The sequence below is a fragment of the Cervus canadensis genome, chromosome 8 (genome assembly GCF_019320065.1).
Source record: "Cervus canadensis isolate Bull #8, Minnesota chromosome 8, ASM1932006v1, whole genome shotgun sequence".
NCBI lineage: Eukaryota > Metazoa > Chordata > Mammalia > Artiodactyla > Cervidae > Cervus > Cervus canadensis.
Genome location: NC_057393.1, coordinates 13501394 through 13518100, shown reverse-complemented (window position 1 = coordinate 13518100; position 16707 = coordinate 13501394).

The window sequence follows — 16707 nt, the reverse complement described above, 5'->3', positions numbered from 1 at the left end:
CTCTAATAAGAGCATATTATTATTATCTAGTCCAGAGTCTTGCCTGATACTGTCTTGTCATTATAGAAGTTGCTTTTTTTCCCCTCCTTTTTGTGTGGCATAATATATCCCCCAATAGTTTGGTACTTAAAAACATTTTTCCCTAAAGCAGCAGGAGTGATTATCATGAATGATAAGTAAATTTGTCAGCATTAGCGCAGCAAAGTAACTTTCATCAATCTACACGAGACTTGTCTGAAGGCTGGAGGGGCCTTGCTGACACACAGGCTGTCAATTCTGGAGCTGGGCTTTTGGGTGTATGCTGTATTTTGTTTTCCATTCTGCCGTTGCGAGAATATTATGGGTAATTTAATATTTTCTAAAATATTGAAAATCCTTTTAATTGAATAAATTTACTGAAAAGCTTCATAGATTTAAAATGGCCTTATGAGTCATTTTCTAGGAAAGACTGATTTCTTTAAGAGGATCCAGCTGTAACTTGCCTGAAGCATTGTACAAATTCTTCAGGAGACCTGATGACTTTTTTCTTGTCAGCCTAGTTGAAAATGATACTCAATAGTTCTGTTTATCAGTGGGGAAAACTTGTTTAAACACATTCAGAATGCTGCTCCTGTTTTTATTAAATCTAATCCTTCTGTTTCTCTCCTTAAGAAGGTTTAAATATAAACACAATCAAATTTGTTCTATGTGAGCTGTTAAAATCCAACAATAATACAAAGAGGACCAAAATAGCTGAACCATAATTCACATTGGAAACACAACTGCCATTTACTTATTTATAGGACAGAATGATAACACCCAAAGGGAAAAAAAAAAAAAAAAAAAGAGTGAGGAAAGACCCTGGCCACAATCAAAACTAATGAAATTGACTTTGGTAATCCTAGACTCTAGATTTCTCAGGACAGAGACCAAGACTTAGCCTTCTTTATAGACTCAGTTCCTGGAAATGAGCCTGTCTGCCAGCAGGTAACTTACTGAAATTGCAGCCACCACAATAAAGAACATCTCCTTCCTCCCTACTTGGGATGCACAGAAGTCAGACAGCTGGAGACAAAAATACCAGCTCTGTTCAAGATAAAGCTAAACGAGAGGGCATGGCAGCATTGTGAATACAGAGTGGACTTCTGAATCCTTCACCCTGAATTAGATGGAGTTGGCCACTCAGCTCTGGCCAACTGGAGGTCCCCCTACAACTGGCAGCCTGTAAGTTCACTCCCCCCAGAAACTCGCTGGAGCCAAGGAGGTGCGGCTCCTTTCCCAAACCCGCATCAGGTAAGCCACGCCCATTTTTTGGCGGGGGATGGGGTGGAGAGAAGCTGGAACTTTTCTAAGGGCTTTTATCCTTCTGGAAGCAGAGTGGGAATTGTTACCCCTCTACAAAGACATACAGTCTTTCCTGGTGGCTCAGTGGTTAAGGAATCCACCCGCCAATGCAGGTGGTTCAGGTTTGATCCCTGGGCAGGGAAGGTCCCCTGGAGAAGCAAACGGCCATCCACTCCAGTATTCCTGCCTGGGAAATCTCACGGACAGAGGGGCCTGGAGAGCTGCAGTCCACGGGGTCTCAAAAAGAGTCAAACACGACTTGGCGACTAAACAACAAATAGAGACATACACCTGTGGATGTGAATGCTTAGCTGTTTAGTAGCTAAAGACCGGCTGTTTTTGAGACCCCACAGACCGGACCGCAGCCAGCCAGGCTTCTCTGTCCATGGGGATTTGTGGTTTTAAAACTATATGGGCTTCACTACTCAACTCTCTTCTTATTGTGGTAACTGGAATATGTGTTAGCAAATACCCCTCCAAATTTAAAATTCATCTCATTCTTTAGATCCATTTTTTAAATCTGCCTTCTATTTAGATTGAATCATGTTATTGTCAAAGGAATTGCTTGGTCATGCTTTCATTTATATACTTTCATTTTACGTCGGTTCTGTATTATGACTTAGTCTACTCTTTCTGGAAGCTGTTGCTAGGGAAACTCAGTAATTCTAAGCATAGCTACTTGAATCAGGACAATGTTCTTAATGACCTTAATTGGCTAGGAAGAAGAATCCTTGTTATAGTGTTTTCTAGTCTGTTTTGGGCTTTTAGACTTTCCGGATTGTGACAAATATTAAACAAACGATCACTTTGATTTGGGATTTCCGGCTCAGATCAAAGTCACCATTGTCAAACACTTAAGGAGAGGTGATGACACCAGGGAGGGCTCTGAGGTATAGAATGCAGACATGCAGGCATGGGCATCCTGGGGCATTTTTTTGCAGAGTGGCTCCCCTGAGGTTCAGATCAGTAAGGAAGACACCTGGGTGTCAATGCTCTGCAGGTGTCTCCCCCACACTGCGGTCTTTAATTTTCACACAGATCCTTTTGTATCATCTTAGCCCTGGGTTCAGATCAGGACTGATTGCTCAAAATTGAGCTAGTCGAATTACATCCAGCTACTCCTCTGGATGTTTAAAAGGCATTTTGTAAAAAATAAAGGTGAAGAATGTAAAACTTCAGATGTGCAGTTTTAGAGCTGGGGGATCATCAAACCTACTAGCCCTCCAACCCACATCCTCGATTTATGAAATGGGGAAACAGAAGCAATCAAGGTTAGGAACTTGAACAAAATCACAAAGTTCATCAGTGACCAGGTCAGAGCTAGAACTCAGGTTTTCAGATCCTCTGTCCATCTTTCATCATCTCTGCTTTTCAACTATAGGGAACTTCCAGGAAGAATAGTCAAGAGTCAAGAGAAGAAGGCAGTGTGACTGCTACCTTGTTACCTGTATTCTGTGTTTAGTGCTGAAGCATTTCACCAAGGTCAGCAGTAAGTTGTAGATTGCACATTCTGGTCCAAAGCGTGGCTGTCTCTTGGTCCTCACATTTTCCAGCTTTTGTTTCTCTTCACAATATACTTTATACTAAAATCCAACCCCACTGGCCAGATCTGAACTCAAATCTGTGAAATACTGGTAAAAGGTGATCCCTAAGTGTGCTTCCTTGCTTTAATGGACCCAGAACGTAAGTCATTAAATTAGCCTTGACTATTTATTTGTTTGGGGTGTTGTTTTGGGAATCCTGGGGATTCCAGCAGAATGATAGGAAAGTTTTGGTATTAAATTTCAAAGTGTGAAAGTGATAAGGTCAACACCAAGGTGAGAAAGGGCAGGAGGGCCCCCAGGGAAGAAGAGGCAAAGACACCATTTACACACACACACACACACGTGCCCCAGGGAAGAAGAGGCAAAGACACCATTTACACACACACACACACACACACGTGCCCCAGGGAAGAAGAGGCAAAGACACCATTTACACACACACACACACACACACACACGTGCCCCAGGGAAGAAGAGGCAAAGACACCATTTACACACACACACACACACACACACACGTGCCCCAGGGAAGAAGAGGCAAAGACACCATTTACACACACACACACACACACACACACACACACACGTGCCCCAGGGAAGAAGAGGCAAAGACACCATTTACACACACACACACACACACACACACACACATGCCCCAGCTCCAGGGACCAGACTGATTACAAACATCCACAGGGCACTGCTGTTTGGAAAGGCACAGGGCAGTCCCGATCGGGTCCTTCTGATTTCTGAAAAGGCCAACAGCACCGTCCATCACAGCTAAGAACTGGACACCCGGGGCAGCCACAGAGCCAACTCAGGGGAAAGGAGGGTGGGAAAGGCCAAGGATGCTGACAAGAAATTCATGAGAGCCCCCGAGGGGGAAGAAGGAAAAACCCACCCAAAGAGGCCCAGAAAGGAAGGCGTGACCAGGTGGCACCGCTTCAGTTTAATTAGACAAAGTGGGGAGGGGAGGGAGGGGTCTGTAAGCAGAGACCCCTGGGGAGCCAAGGGGAGACCCAGCAAAGGTTGGGAAAAACAAACCACCTGGGACCCTGATGGAAACACTCTCCAGCGGGATGAGGTGTGGAGGAGGCAGGTCAAGGAGGCTGGCAGAAACTAGAGGGCAGAAATGGAGGCCGTGGAGAGGCGGGCACTGCCCATCAGGCAGTCTGCCGTCAGTCAAGAGTGGTCAAAGGACAGGGATGTTACTAAGAGAATGTCCTCACCTGGGATTAATAAGGGATAAATGTCAGGTCAGGAGATGGCATAAAGTACAGGAGTCTAACCTAAAAATGTCCTTTTTCTTCTTTTCTGTCTTTTTTTTTTTTTGGCTATAACTCTCTGTTTACGAACAGCATGATTTTCTAAAAATTGAGGTATCGTTGATTTACAATGTATAAATTTCTGCTGTACAGTAAAATGATTTAGTTTTGTATATGTATACACATATACATTCTTTTATATTCTTTTCCATTGTGACTTATCAGGGATAGATTGAACATAGGTCCCTGTACTATACAGCAGGACCTTGTTGTTTATCCATTCTATATATATCATAGCTTGCATCTGCTAGCCCCAAACTCGCATTCTATCCCCTCTCCTCCTGCCCTCCCCCTTGACAAACACTAGTCTGTTCTTTATGTCTGTGAATGTTTCTCATACAGTATAATTTTATGAAAGTCAAGTTAGATTTTTTGTCTCCATTTTTTTTTTTCATTGAAAAATTTCAATCTCTCTCGGAAGAGCTGAAAGAAAAATACTTTTTACTCATATGTCCTTCACCTAGATTTACAATTGTCAGCATCTTACTACATTTACTTTTAGCTGTCTACCTATAACCTTTTTTCTGTCATTTGAAAATAAGGTGCATAAAACCAAAATGCTTCATTTCCTAATTTTTTAACATGCATCTCCTAATAATAGGCCATAGCTATCAATATACCTGGGAAACATTAATTTTATTTAATATATAGTTCATATTTAATTTACTCAATTGTCCCTCAAATATCTTCTTTTTGGCCTTTCGTTCCTAATCCAGAATCTAATATTTGGATAGTAATATTGTCCAATAGATTTGGTTTTATTTCAGGAGCAGGTTTTAATTTGGAGCAAGTTTTTTGTTTTTGTCTATTGTTTTTCATGACACTGAGGTTTTAAAAGATAACTGACTAGAATAAACTATGTTAAGGATTTGTCTGATTGCTTTATCATGATCAGATTAAAATTAAATTATCTTTGGCAAAAATTCTATGCAGGAGATACCGTCTTTCCTTGAAGGAAAACACACCTTAAAGGTTTCATCTCAGAAGAACTGATGCTTTTGAACTGTGGTGTTGGAGAAGACTCTTGAGAGTCCCTTGGACTGCAAGGAGGTCCAACCAGTCCATCCTAAACGAGACCAGTCCTGGATGTTCATTGGAAGGACTGATGCTGAAGCTGAAACTCCAATACTTTGGTCACCTGATGTGAAGAACTGACTCATTGGAAAAGACCCTGATGCTGGGAAAGATTGAGGGCAGGAGGAGAAGGGGACGACAGAGGATGAGATGGTTGGATGGCATCACTGACTCAATGGACATGGGTTTGGGTGGACTCCGGGAGTTGGTGATGGACAGGGAGGTCTGGTGTACTGTGGTTCATGGGGTCGCAGAGTCGGACACGACTGAGCAACTGAACTGAACTGAACAGGACAGAAAAGATTCTAGTCAGAGTAGCATTTAGCCTGTTCATTTCTTTACAATTTACATTGATGTCATGGTTTCACCAAAAAAAAAAGATTTTCAATAATTATCTTAGTCACAAGCAGATCTTTAAAATAGCTGTTAAAAAGTCAGCTATGAATGGAACACTGATTTTGATGCTACAATTCCAGGCAAAGAAAGCAACATGGTAAACAGAAAGGCAATTCTAGAACTTCACAGTCCAACTCCTATAGAAAATTAAAGAAGAGATTCCTGGACTGAATTCTACCAGAAATGTATCATAAGAAACATGATGAGCAGCATCTTCCTGTGGTTCTCCAGCAGAAGCAGCATCAATCTTCACGGAGAGCCTGGGTCACAGGGATCCTGCTTTGACAGGAAGGGCCCCGGGTGTTCTGGATGCCAGATGTGAGTGAGAAGGCTGATGCCTTTGCAACTGGAGGAGTCTGACTCCTCTTCTTGACCAGACGGTGAACCACTCACTGCAGCAGGGCAGTGGCTTATCTGGGGCTCTGATACAGACCCCCAAATTATATAAGGGTGGCTAAAGTCTGAAATCAGGCTAATAGTCAAATATTCCTAAATTAATCAAAAGATGTATCTTACTTAATTCTGAAAATGGCACATGCATAGAAAACTAAAACCAAAAAGGATTTATGAGAAACTAATCTGTCTCCTATGCAAACCCAATTGTATTCTACAGAAGTGACCACCATCTCAATATTCTTCCAGAAATGTTCCTACATATGCATACATACCCACACATATTTTAAAATGCAGATTACTGGTGCTCTCTATACTTTTCTGTTGCCTTTTTCTTACCACTTCACAAAGTAATTAGGTATTTTAGCACACCAGCTTATACAAGGATCTCATGCTTTTTACTTGCTGCATAGTATTCCATTAGACACCATCAAGTGTTTGACTAGCAGCCAATTTCTAGTATTTGGTCAATATCAAGAGTGTTGCAGTCAACATCCTGAGAAATTCATGTTGGTATACACTTTCCAGGATATTTGTAAGATAAATTCCTGGGATAAAATTGCTGGACATCAAAAGGGATGTGCATTTAAGATACTCATAGATATGATAAAATTGCCCTTCAAAGAGTTTGTTTCAAGTTACGCCTCAAATAACCCAGTATCCATGTCCCCTTCTCTTGGCAAGCCTGTGCTTTAACACAGCTGAGTCACCTGACAGGTGAAACATGGCATCTTCCTTGTCTTTTCTAAGTTGCAGATGTTCATAAGGCTATTTGGATTTTTCTTCTGCCTGCCTTCTGAGTATTTTCCGAATGGTCTTTTTCTTATGGGTGTATGAAGGTTTTTTATATTACAGAAAATGAAAACTTGTCTGTCACTTGTGCTGCAATGTATTCCCCCCCTTTTTTGCCTTCTGATTTTGTTTGTTGGATTTTTTGGTGTTGTTCAAATGTTTTAAAAGTCATCTGTGGTCAAATATATCTATCTTTTCCTTTATAGCTTTAGATATTGTGACGTGAATACAGAGGCCATCTCCACTGTAAACCAAACAAGACAGAAAAAAACTCACAGTTTTGATACATCTCACATTTTATGTTTAAAATTTTAATCCATATAGAATTAATTTTGGTATAAAGGATGAGGTATGGATTTGAGCTTGCATTTTTTTTTCCAAATGGAATTCAGTTGCCTTAAGTCTATTTACTGACTGACCCACCTCTTTCCCATTACTTTGATGTTTGTTTTTCATCTTTTGAAGGTAATTATTCTAATTAAAAGGCTAAATCAGACTCATTAGATCCTGGGTATGAAAATTTTTCAGTTAGTTTATTCAATTTAGAAGCTACTGGCAAAAAAATTCCTTTTATATACAATTCTAAATCCATTCAGCAGATGGTACTTATTTTTTCTCCAAACCAAAAATTCATGTGTCATAAATGTTGATGAAGTTTTCTTAAATGAAATTTACTCCCATTCATCTTTCATTTCTTAGCAATAAGGCTGCAATCCAAGTGGAGAAGGAAAATGAATTCTCTGCAATGCAGAAAAGGATAACATAGACTATTTGCATCATTACCTTTAATTACCCAAGAACTGGTCCGTTACTGGAGATTATTCTGTGTTTTTTTGTTTGTTTCCCAAGTCTTGCTTGGGATACCTTCCAGGTTTCAACTGCATTAAAAAAAGTTAATCTCATGGGTTAACAAAGAGTCACTGAAAAACTGCACGTGAGCTCATCATTAGTTCTTTATGTTACCAGGTACCTCTACAGTTAACTCACTTCTAGAATCTATATTTGTCAAATGAATTGAATTCTACCCTCACAAGAAGGTAATATTCGAGTGCAATCAGTTGGTGCTGCTAAAATAAACTTGAGACTACTTTGCAGGGCTGCTTCAACTTGACTAGGCCTTAAAAAGATTAAAAAATGCTCCTTAAAAAATGGGGGGCGGGGGGAGGGCATAATGACTTCATGAGCCCTAGGCAGACATCACTGATGGAACAGAATCCTATTTCCATTTGTCCATCTTGCTCACCTCTATGTTACCATTTAGAACAGTCCTTTGCACATAGCAGATATTCAGTTGGTTGAGTGGAAGGATGGAAGGAAGGATGGGTCAATGGGTGGATGGGAGATTCCAGATGTAGGACTCACCAACTTCCTCGACACAGCAGCAACTGTTGATGGAGCAATTAAACATTCAAGATGAAATCTATTTTCCATGCTACACTGAGGTTTTATTCTTGACTCATTTTTCCTGACTATTCAATGAAAGACATGTATATTAAAGAAAGCACTTCAATCAGAAAAGCCTATCTTGCTTGGTGTTCTCATTGAAATGGTTTGCTCATTTTTGCATCATGATATAATTAGGAAAACTGTTTTTATATCTCAAGTTTCCATAAGTCTCCTAAACAGAAGTGGATCGATATATACTCCCTGTTTCAATTAGGGACCACTCAAGGTTTCTTTCTTTCTCATTAATTACAAATATAAGCCAAATGAGAATGGGAGCTCCTCCTTTCATCAAGGACAATGGAAAGTGTTTTTATAATAGCCATGGTTGCAGTATTTTAAAGTACAGATAATTAAAATCTCAGCATGTTGCCATCCAAATCATATACAACAAAAAAGTAAAATCTTCTTACACCATATTTCAAAGCACCAGCCACTTGGCTCCTTCCTCCCCTTCCTCCTCTAACAGGCTCTTCTTACTCAGGACCTGGAATGTGACACATGACTTGAAAGTGGGAGCCGGCGGCAAAGGTGAGCAGCCATTTGGTTCTGTTGGGCTTGCACACAGATAAGCAGGGAGTGTTCACAAGCCAACAAATAGCGAGAATGGCTGATGACAAGCTCTTACTAAAGTCAGGGAAGGACTGAAGAAGCTGCTGCTTACATTTTGGTAGACTGCCTGTAATTTAAAATGAACATTTATTTCTGCCTGCTCCCAGTTTACACTGTCAAGGTTTTGGTAGTAATCATTTCTCCTCTAGATTCAACTTCCACTGCGTGTTAAAAACCCTTCCTTTAATTCATTTCAAAGGAGTTGGCTTCCTTAAGAGATAACATCACTGTTTATAACAGATATTCATAACAACCATATGGACCTTAAAAAATCATCTGATCACTCACTCAAAAAATATTTATTGAGTACCAACTAAATACTAGGCACTGCACTACATCAATGTCAGGGCTACAATGGCTAAAGGCTCAAACTCTTTGCCAGGAATTCTTTGTATATATTTTTTTAAATTACTAGTAGACTTAAAACCATAGACAAATAAATGCACAAGACTGTGGATTGCTGGAGGTCAGCAAAGCTCAGATAGAGCACTTTGCATGTAGTAGAAATGCCAGGAAAAAAAAGTCATTCATATGATGTCTCATCCCACAAGAGGTTTGAGGTGATTTACAAAGATAAATGAGCTTCCCTGGTAGTGCAGCTGGTGAAGAATCCACCTGCAATGCAAAAGACCCTAGTTCGATTCCTCGGTTGGGAAGATCCCCTGGAGAAGGGACAGACTACCCATTCCAGTATTCTTGGGCTTCCCTGGTGGTTCAGGCAGTAAGGAATCCACCTGCAATGCGGGAGACCTGGGTTCGATCCCTGGGTTGAGAAGATGTCCTGAAGGAAGGCACGGCAACTACTTCAGTATCCTTGCCTGGAGGATCCCCATGAACAGAGGAGCCTGGCGGGCTGCAGTCTGCAGGGTCAAAAGAGCTGGACACGACTGAGCAACTAGGCACAGCACAGCACAAAGATACATATAATTCAAAATGATGAAATAAATGAGTCAGTACAAAGAAATGTGGATATTAAAATAATAAAGGTGGGAATAAATTTACCATTTAGATATGCTTTCTGAAATTCATTTAGTTACTCAGGAAAGCCAACCACTAGTGATTGCCAAATGGAAGAGAAATGTAGGTGAAGCCTATTTAACATGATTTCTTCTGCAAATAGGAAGAATTTAATGCACAGACAAATAAAAGGTATTTGTAAGATGATTGACTATACTATATAATGGTCATGCTCAGCGAGAACACATGGAAAAGTTATTGTTATTGAAAGAACTGAAAATTACACTTTTTTAAAGAAACATTCTTTTATGTGTGAACAGATGTATTTTCTACTGCAGGACACAACAACATGCTTTTTAATTAAAGCATGCATCAAACTAAAAAAATAAATAAAATGATTAGCCAGTCTGTGGAAATCAACAGAAGGGATAGTCCCAACCTACCTTAGGTGGATAATAATAAATACCGAGGTGTCTGAAACCATGTTGAAGAGTAAGGATCAGACAAAAGGTGGAAATAAGCTAGTATCTAAAAATAGTGAGTTCTATGCCATAGTTAATCAGAAATTAAGATGTGGTAGATTGCTGTGGTCTTATTAAGGCTTTGACAATTGTGTTTGGGGGACACCCATGAGTGAGGTCACTCCTACTATTGTGACACCAAAAGATAACAGTCAGTAAACAAAGAGAAGGTTTAATTTTGAGGACATCTGGTTTAGACATTAGAACACAAGAGTTGAAAGCAGAGAAGGCAGGGCTGAAGGGTGAGCACCAGGATTAAGATTTACCATTGGCAAGGCACTCCTGTGGCCTGGGGTGGGGTGGGGGGACTAAATTTTGTCCTAAATAGATGTCATTCGGCACATTTTAGAGGCAAGCATCATGATGACAGGTGTCTAGGCTAGATCATCAGGTGGTGTGACCCTTAAATAACAACAAGCCTCCTGGAGTGAGCAAACCTCCTTAGAACCACTCCTGGCTAACAGGCGGGTTGACTAAGAATCCAAGTGTCTACAGGCAGCTGAGTAGCTGAGAAAAGCTTTCAATCTTTCACAAGCTCCCTTGCTCTGGAGAACCCACCCATGGTGCCAACCTGCCCTCATCCTTCACCAATTTAGAGGAAAGAAACAAATAGGTTCAACTTCCAACCGGATTTAAGTTTCCTCCAAGGCTTAGGATTCCTCTGCACCTAGCTCATTGTTCCCAAGATTACCAAATTTAACCTGATGCTCCTCCCAGACCTGTCCTCCAGGGATGACCCCAAGACACCCAGATTGTCCTAGTCACGGTTTCCCTCTCTGGTCCACTTCACACAGCAGCCTGCTCGTCCTGGTTCCCACACGGCTGCTGCCAGTACTCTGCTGTAACTTCTCACACGTAGTGAAGGAAGCACAGAAGCACAATTCTAATCAGTACTAAAATGCCAATATTTTTATTTAAAATCTATTCACTTAAAGTGACATCTTAATTCCATTCAGCACTGATGAAAATGCCACTCAGCATTGGTTCACTTGATGAAAGTGAAAGACGAGAGTGAAAAAGCTGGCTTAAAACTCAACATTCAGAAAACTAAGATCATGCCATCCGGTCCCATCACTTCATGGCAAATAGATGGGGAAACAATGGAAACAAGAGACAGACTTTATTTTCTTGGGCTTACAAATCACTGCAGATGGTGACTGTAGCCATGAGATTAAAAGATGTTTGCTCCTTGGAAGAAAAGCTATGACCAGGCTAGACAGCATGTTAAAAAGCAGAGACAGGGCTGACAAAGGTCCATCTAGTTAAAGCTATGGTTTTTCCAGTAGTCATGTATGGATGTAAGAGTTGGACTATAAAGCAAGCTGCGTGCCAAAGAATTGATGCTTTTGAATTGTGGTGTTGGAGAAGACTTGAGAGTCCCTTGAACTTCAAGGAGATCCAACCAGTCCATCCTAAAGATCAGTCCTGAATATTCATTGGAAGGACTGATGCTGAAGCTGAAACTCCAATACTTTGGCCACCTGATGAAAAGAATTGACTCATTGAAAAATACCCTAATGCTGGGAAAGATTGAAGGTGGGAGAAGGGGATGACAGAGGATGAGATGGTTGGATGGCATTACTGACTCAATGGACATGAGTTTGAGCAAGCTCCAGGAGTTGCTGATGGACAGGGAAGCCTCACATCCTGCAGTCCATAGGGTCGCAGAGTCAGACATGACTGAGTGACTGAACTGAGAATTGAGAAGGCCACTCAGCAAAGTAATTTGCCCAGAATAAAAAAACAGCTTCATTTTTGGAAAGACTTCCTGCTAAATTTCAGACATTTTTTTTTTTTTTTTAATTAAAATACAAGGGTTGTCTTCACAAACTCTTCCTGAATATTTCATGTGTTTTCTGCTTTATTTGCTGTGCATATCTTCACAGTGTGCGTATTATTTTTAAGTATTCCTAACAGATGGCTTCAAGTGCTACATATTATATAGCATTAAGTGAAGAGCTTGGTAAACAAATGAGTCAAGGATTAAAATATTTTACAGCTTATAAATCATGAAAGATGTTCAATAACAGTATATTAATAAAAAACCTTTAAATGTAAACATAAAACATTCAATACTGCCATTGGATCCATTAACTGTTTATGACAAACGAATTATTTCTTAAAAGAAGCGCTAGTCCTATAGTCTCAGATTATAACCTAAATTAATCTGAGGTTGGCAACTAGTTTTCCTATGAGCCTGGCCTACTCCTGCTTTCTCCATCCAATTCCCCAGGCTTCTCTGCCATTTCCCCCTCATTAATGCCTCCTTCCTAACTAGGAAAGGAAACGAAATTCATGTCAATTTGTTACCATTTGTCCAACTTTAGCAAAATTTTGCTGAAAGAAGTTGAAAGCACAGGTTCAAGTTGAGAATTCAGAATAATCAGCTGTGATTTTAATGATCTATGCTTTCTAGTTCCTTTTCTACAAGAGACTAATCTAGTGATTGGCACTAGAGTTTCCACTGAGGGTTTGTGCAATGATTGAAACAAAGACGACCAAAAAACCCAATAACTTTTGCCAGTGTGCTGATGTCTTTGAAGCCATTTTACAGTTAACTTTTTAGCCATTGGGATAAAAACCAATGAAATAGTCTGCAACTCAGTGTTTCTCTCTCATGTGTGAAAGTGTTAGTTGCTCAGTCGTGTCCAACTTTTGCGACCCGGTGAAATGTAGCCTCCCCAGGTTCCTCTGTCCATCGAATTCTCCAGGCAGGAATACTGGAGTGGGTAGCCATTCCCTTCTCCAGGGGATCTTCCCGACCCAGGGACTGAACCTGGGTCTCCAGCATTGCAGGCAGATTATTTACCACTGAGCCACCTGGGAAGCCCTCCTCTCTCACACTACCCTTATTTTAAATTGTTATTTTCAACCTAGTACGTAATGGTCTTTTCCTAATCGTTCAGTGTTTCTAGAATCTGATGCAAGATCTAACAAGACTCTTACATTTCATTCTCGATTTCCCCAGAAATGAGAACTCGACTCAGTTTTGATTGTGAAAATAATGTCAGCTTTTTATGAACGATCTGACAAAATGCTTATAACCAGCAGTTACAAAGTGCCTGTTAAATAAAACCTCTCACCTTCAGGCCACAAGCTGGCTTCACCCGTATCAAGGTTCACTGCCCAATTTCACACATACATTCAAAAACTTTATTCTACGGCATTCCATATGTGGCTGCATTGTTTCCTTTCTACACTAATATCTCGTACTTCACTTTTCCAGACCTCTGTGAGGCTGAGAAGGATGCCCTCCTGAATCAAGGTTGGCCACCACATCAGAACAAAGGCAGGCATTCTGGCAGTTCCACATTAAGGCCTGTGTGCATTTTTGCCTTCCCTATCACAACAGCGAATCTTACTGCACAACAAACATTCAGAAGCATGAGCAGTATTAACTATGTATCTATTCTGCATTGTGTATTGTGCATATCTTACAAGCAGTCTATCTATATGACGTTTCGTCAGACAACTTTCTTTAAAATGCAAAATATTCATATCATCAAAAACTAGGAAAAAAAAAAGAAAACCAACCAAAACATGTTCATAAATAAATTCAGGACTGGCAAGGAAAGTTGCCTAAAGTTTAAAAAGAAAAAAAAAAAATTCTCTAAACTACATTAAACTAAGAGAAAAGGGAGTGGGTCTCTATCTCAGTGGTACTTAGATTTAAATATGCATTTGAACCACCTGCAGTTCTTGTTAGTAGAGCTTTCTGGGTCCCGTCCCGGGAGTTTCTAATGAAGTGGGTCTGGGGTTGGGCCTGAGACTCTGCACTCTCCCAAGTTCCCAGGTGCTACTGCCATTGCTGCTCTGGGGACACCACTTTGAGAACCAGTGATCTCACCAACCAGCTTTCCAGATCTGGCTGGCCAACTCCTTTAAAAGCACAGTAGAATTTTAAACGGCTGATGTACAAAATCAAAGAGACTATGGAATCAAGGACCACTGTATTTCAACAGAAAAATGTATTTTACTTCCCTAAAACACATCACCCACCACCACACTGGCTTTAGATGACTGGAAGCTGTCACACACACGTGATATGACCTTAACACAGGACAGTATTATGTGCTAAACTGACCGCTGGGATACTTAGTTTTTACCAAAAGGCAAGACCACCGTAAATGACATTGAAAAGTCATAGTTACCCAAACGGGGTGTGTGTCAGCTCCTAGGTAACATTCTGGAAGGCTCTGATCACCAGAGCAGCAGCCCACGGACCGTCAGTCAGATGACCTGCACCGCCAGGCTTAGAGGCAGGTGCACTTGAGAAAGGCTTTCTCTTTATTGCTGTAGGAACATCTCACGTGAGCTCTACCCTCTTAACAGATTTTCCGTGCACAATACAGTATTGTTAACTGCAGGCACCACGCTGCACAGATCTCTAGAGCGGACTCACCTCGCGTAACTGAAACTTCTTTAGTCATTGAGTTACTCCCTACACTCTCCCGCCTCCCGCCCGAGCCTTGAGCTGTGGTTCCACATCACATGGGCCCTGCATGCCCCTTGGCCAAGCCAGGTTTACACCAGATCATCTGTGTGTGAACTAAAAAGTACACTCTGCACTGTTCTGATGATGATGATGATAGTGGTACATCAGAAATAGGGAAGCACTGGACTTCCCCGGAGGCCCAGTGGTTAAGACTGTGCTTCTAATGCAGGGGCCACCAGTTCAATTCCAGGTAGGGGAACTAAGATTTCACTTGTGCTGGTGCAGTTACAAATACTTTTTTAATTAAAAAAAAAAAAAAAATAGAGATTCACTTAGGAAGAGACTGTGTACTAGTGGCCTACATTTTTTTTTTTTAAAGAACCAGTTACTAACATTTGGACATCATATTTCACATAAAAATCTGTGTTGTCAGTCACTGAGACAATCAGGTTTAGCAACCCTGGCCTAATGTTCATTTCTATCTGGCCACCATGAGCTGGGGCTGAGAAGTTCAGCTTTCCCACACTGCCATTGTCCTCAGTAACCCCTCCTCTCCTGCCCCTGGCCTGCCTTCTCCTCCACCTCACCTATGCAGCTCTATAAACATTTCAGTTTACAACCCCTGCCCCAAGGTTGTGGTATAAATGAAAAGTTTGCTGGGAACTGTAAATAACCATAATCTCTGTCTCATGCACTTTTCTGTCATTCACCAGAGCACAAGAGAATGTGACATTGTAATATGACCATCTTTACTCTCCTCCAGTTTTTTTAAATCATTTTCAAACTTTGGTTCTAATATTATTAAAAGTGCACCATATCTCACACTTGACAACACACCTCTGAATACCTCTGAGAGAGAAATTTGATTTCATGCTTCCTACCATACATTCTGGTTTTTGAGTATGTCTAACAGATGATGAAACCCTTGAAATTTCAAGAATCAAATTTTAGGGGTATAAGAACAGAATCAAGCACTTCTAGTTCATGTACTTATAGGTATGTAAGAATGTGGCTTGTAAACATTTGTACAATCATAAAAATGTGAAAATATGACATTTGTGTTATCATGTAAAATCATTTAGGGGGAAATGTAGAATGCTGGGCATCCTACAAGCTTATTAGTTGAAAAGCTGAACAAAAAACATTTCTGAGAGGCACTGCAATAGAGCAAGCCTACATGGAAAATAGCCACTTTAACAGAATAACAACTCTCTACTCCCAAATTACGCCAAATATCTTTGTCTCAGTAGACTAAGGAAAATAAATGTGAGTGCTAGGGACAGGCAGAAAGGGGAACAACCTAGAGAAATACTAGAGGAGGTGATGAGATACATTAAATGGACCTCTAAAACTGAGGACAATTAGGGGTGAGGAAGGTATTCTGTCTGCAGAGAGCTCCCTTGTTCCAAGTGTATATTCCTTACCTTCACAACTATGACGTGTGGATCACGTCTCATCTAGAATACAACCACATAACATCCTGCCACACCCACCACCATCCCACGCCCTTTGATTCCTGCTGCCCTCAGACAGCATCTGGGATGGACAGGCGTTGTATGCCTGCACTGCAGGCTGAGAGGGCTGGAAGTGGGCAGAAGTTGGTGGTCTTCGCCAAGAACCGGACCATAAACATGGGTGGGAAATGCTATGGGACTGCCAACTCTAGTCTACTGTTGAGTTCCAGAAGTAGATATTCTGTTAATCGTCTTCGATTTCCCCTGAAAGCTTGTACAGTCCTGACCTTAGAAGGCTGTTGTGAAGAATAAATGAGATAATGCACTCAGTACAGGTCTCAGGTTCTATACAAACATTCAAGATGTAATTTTCCACCAAATCGTTAAGTTCTGTCCCTGTGAGGGGATGACATATTTATAAAGGGCTGCTCAACAGTGTCC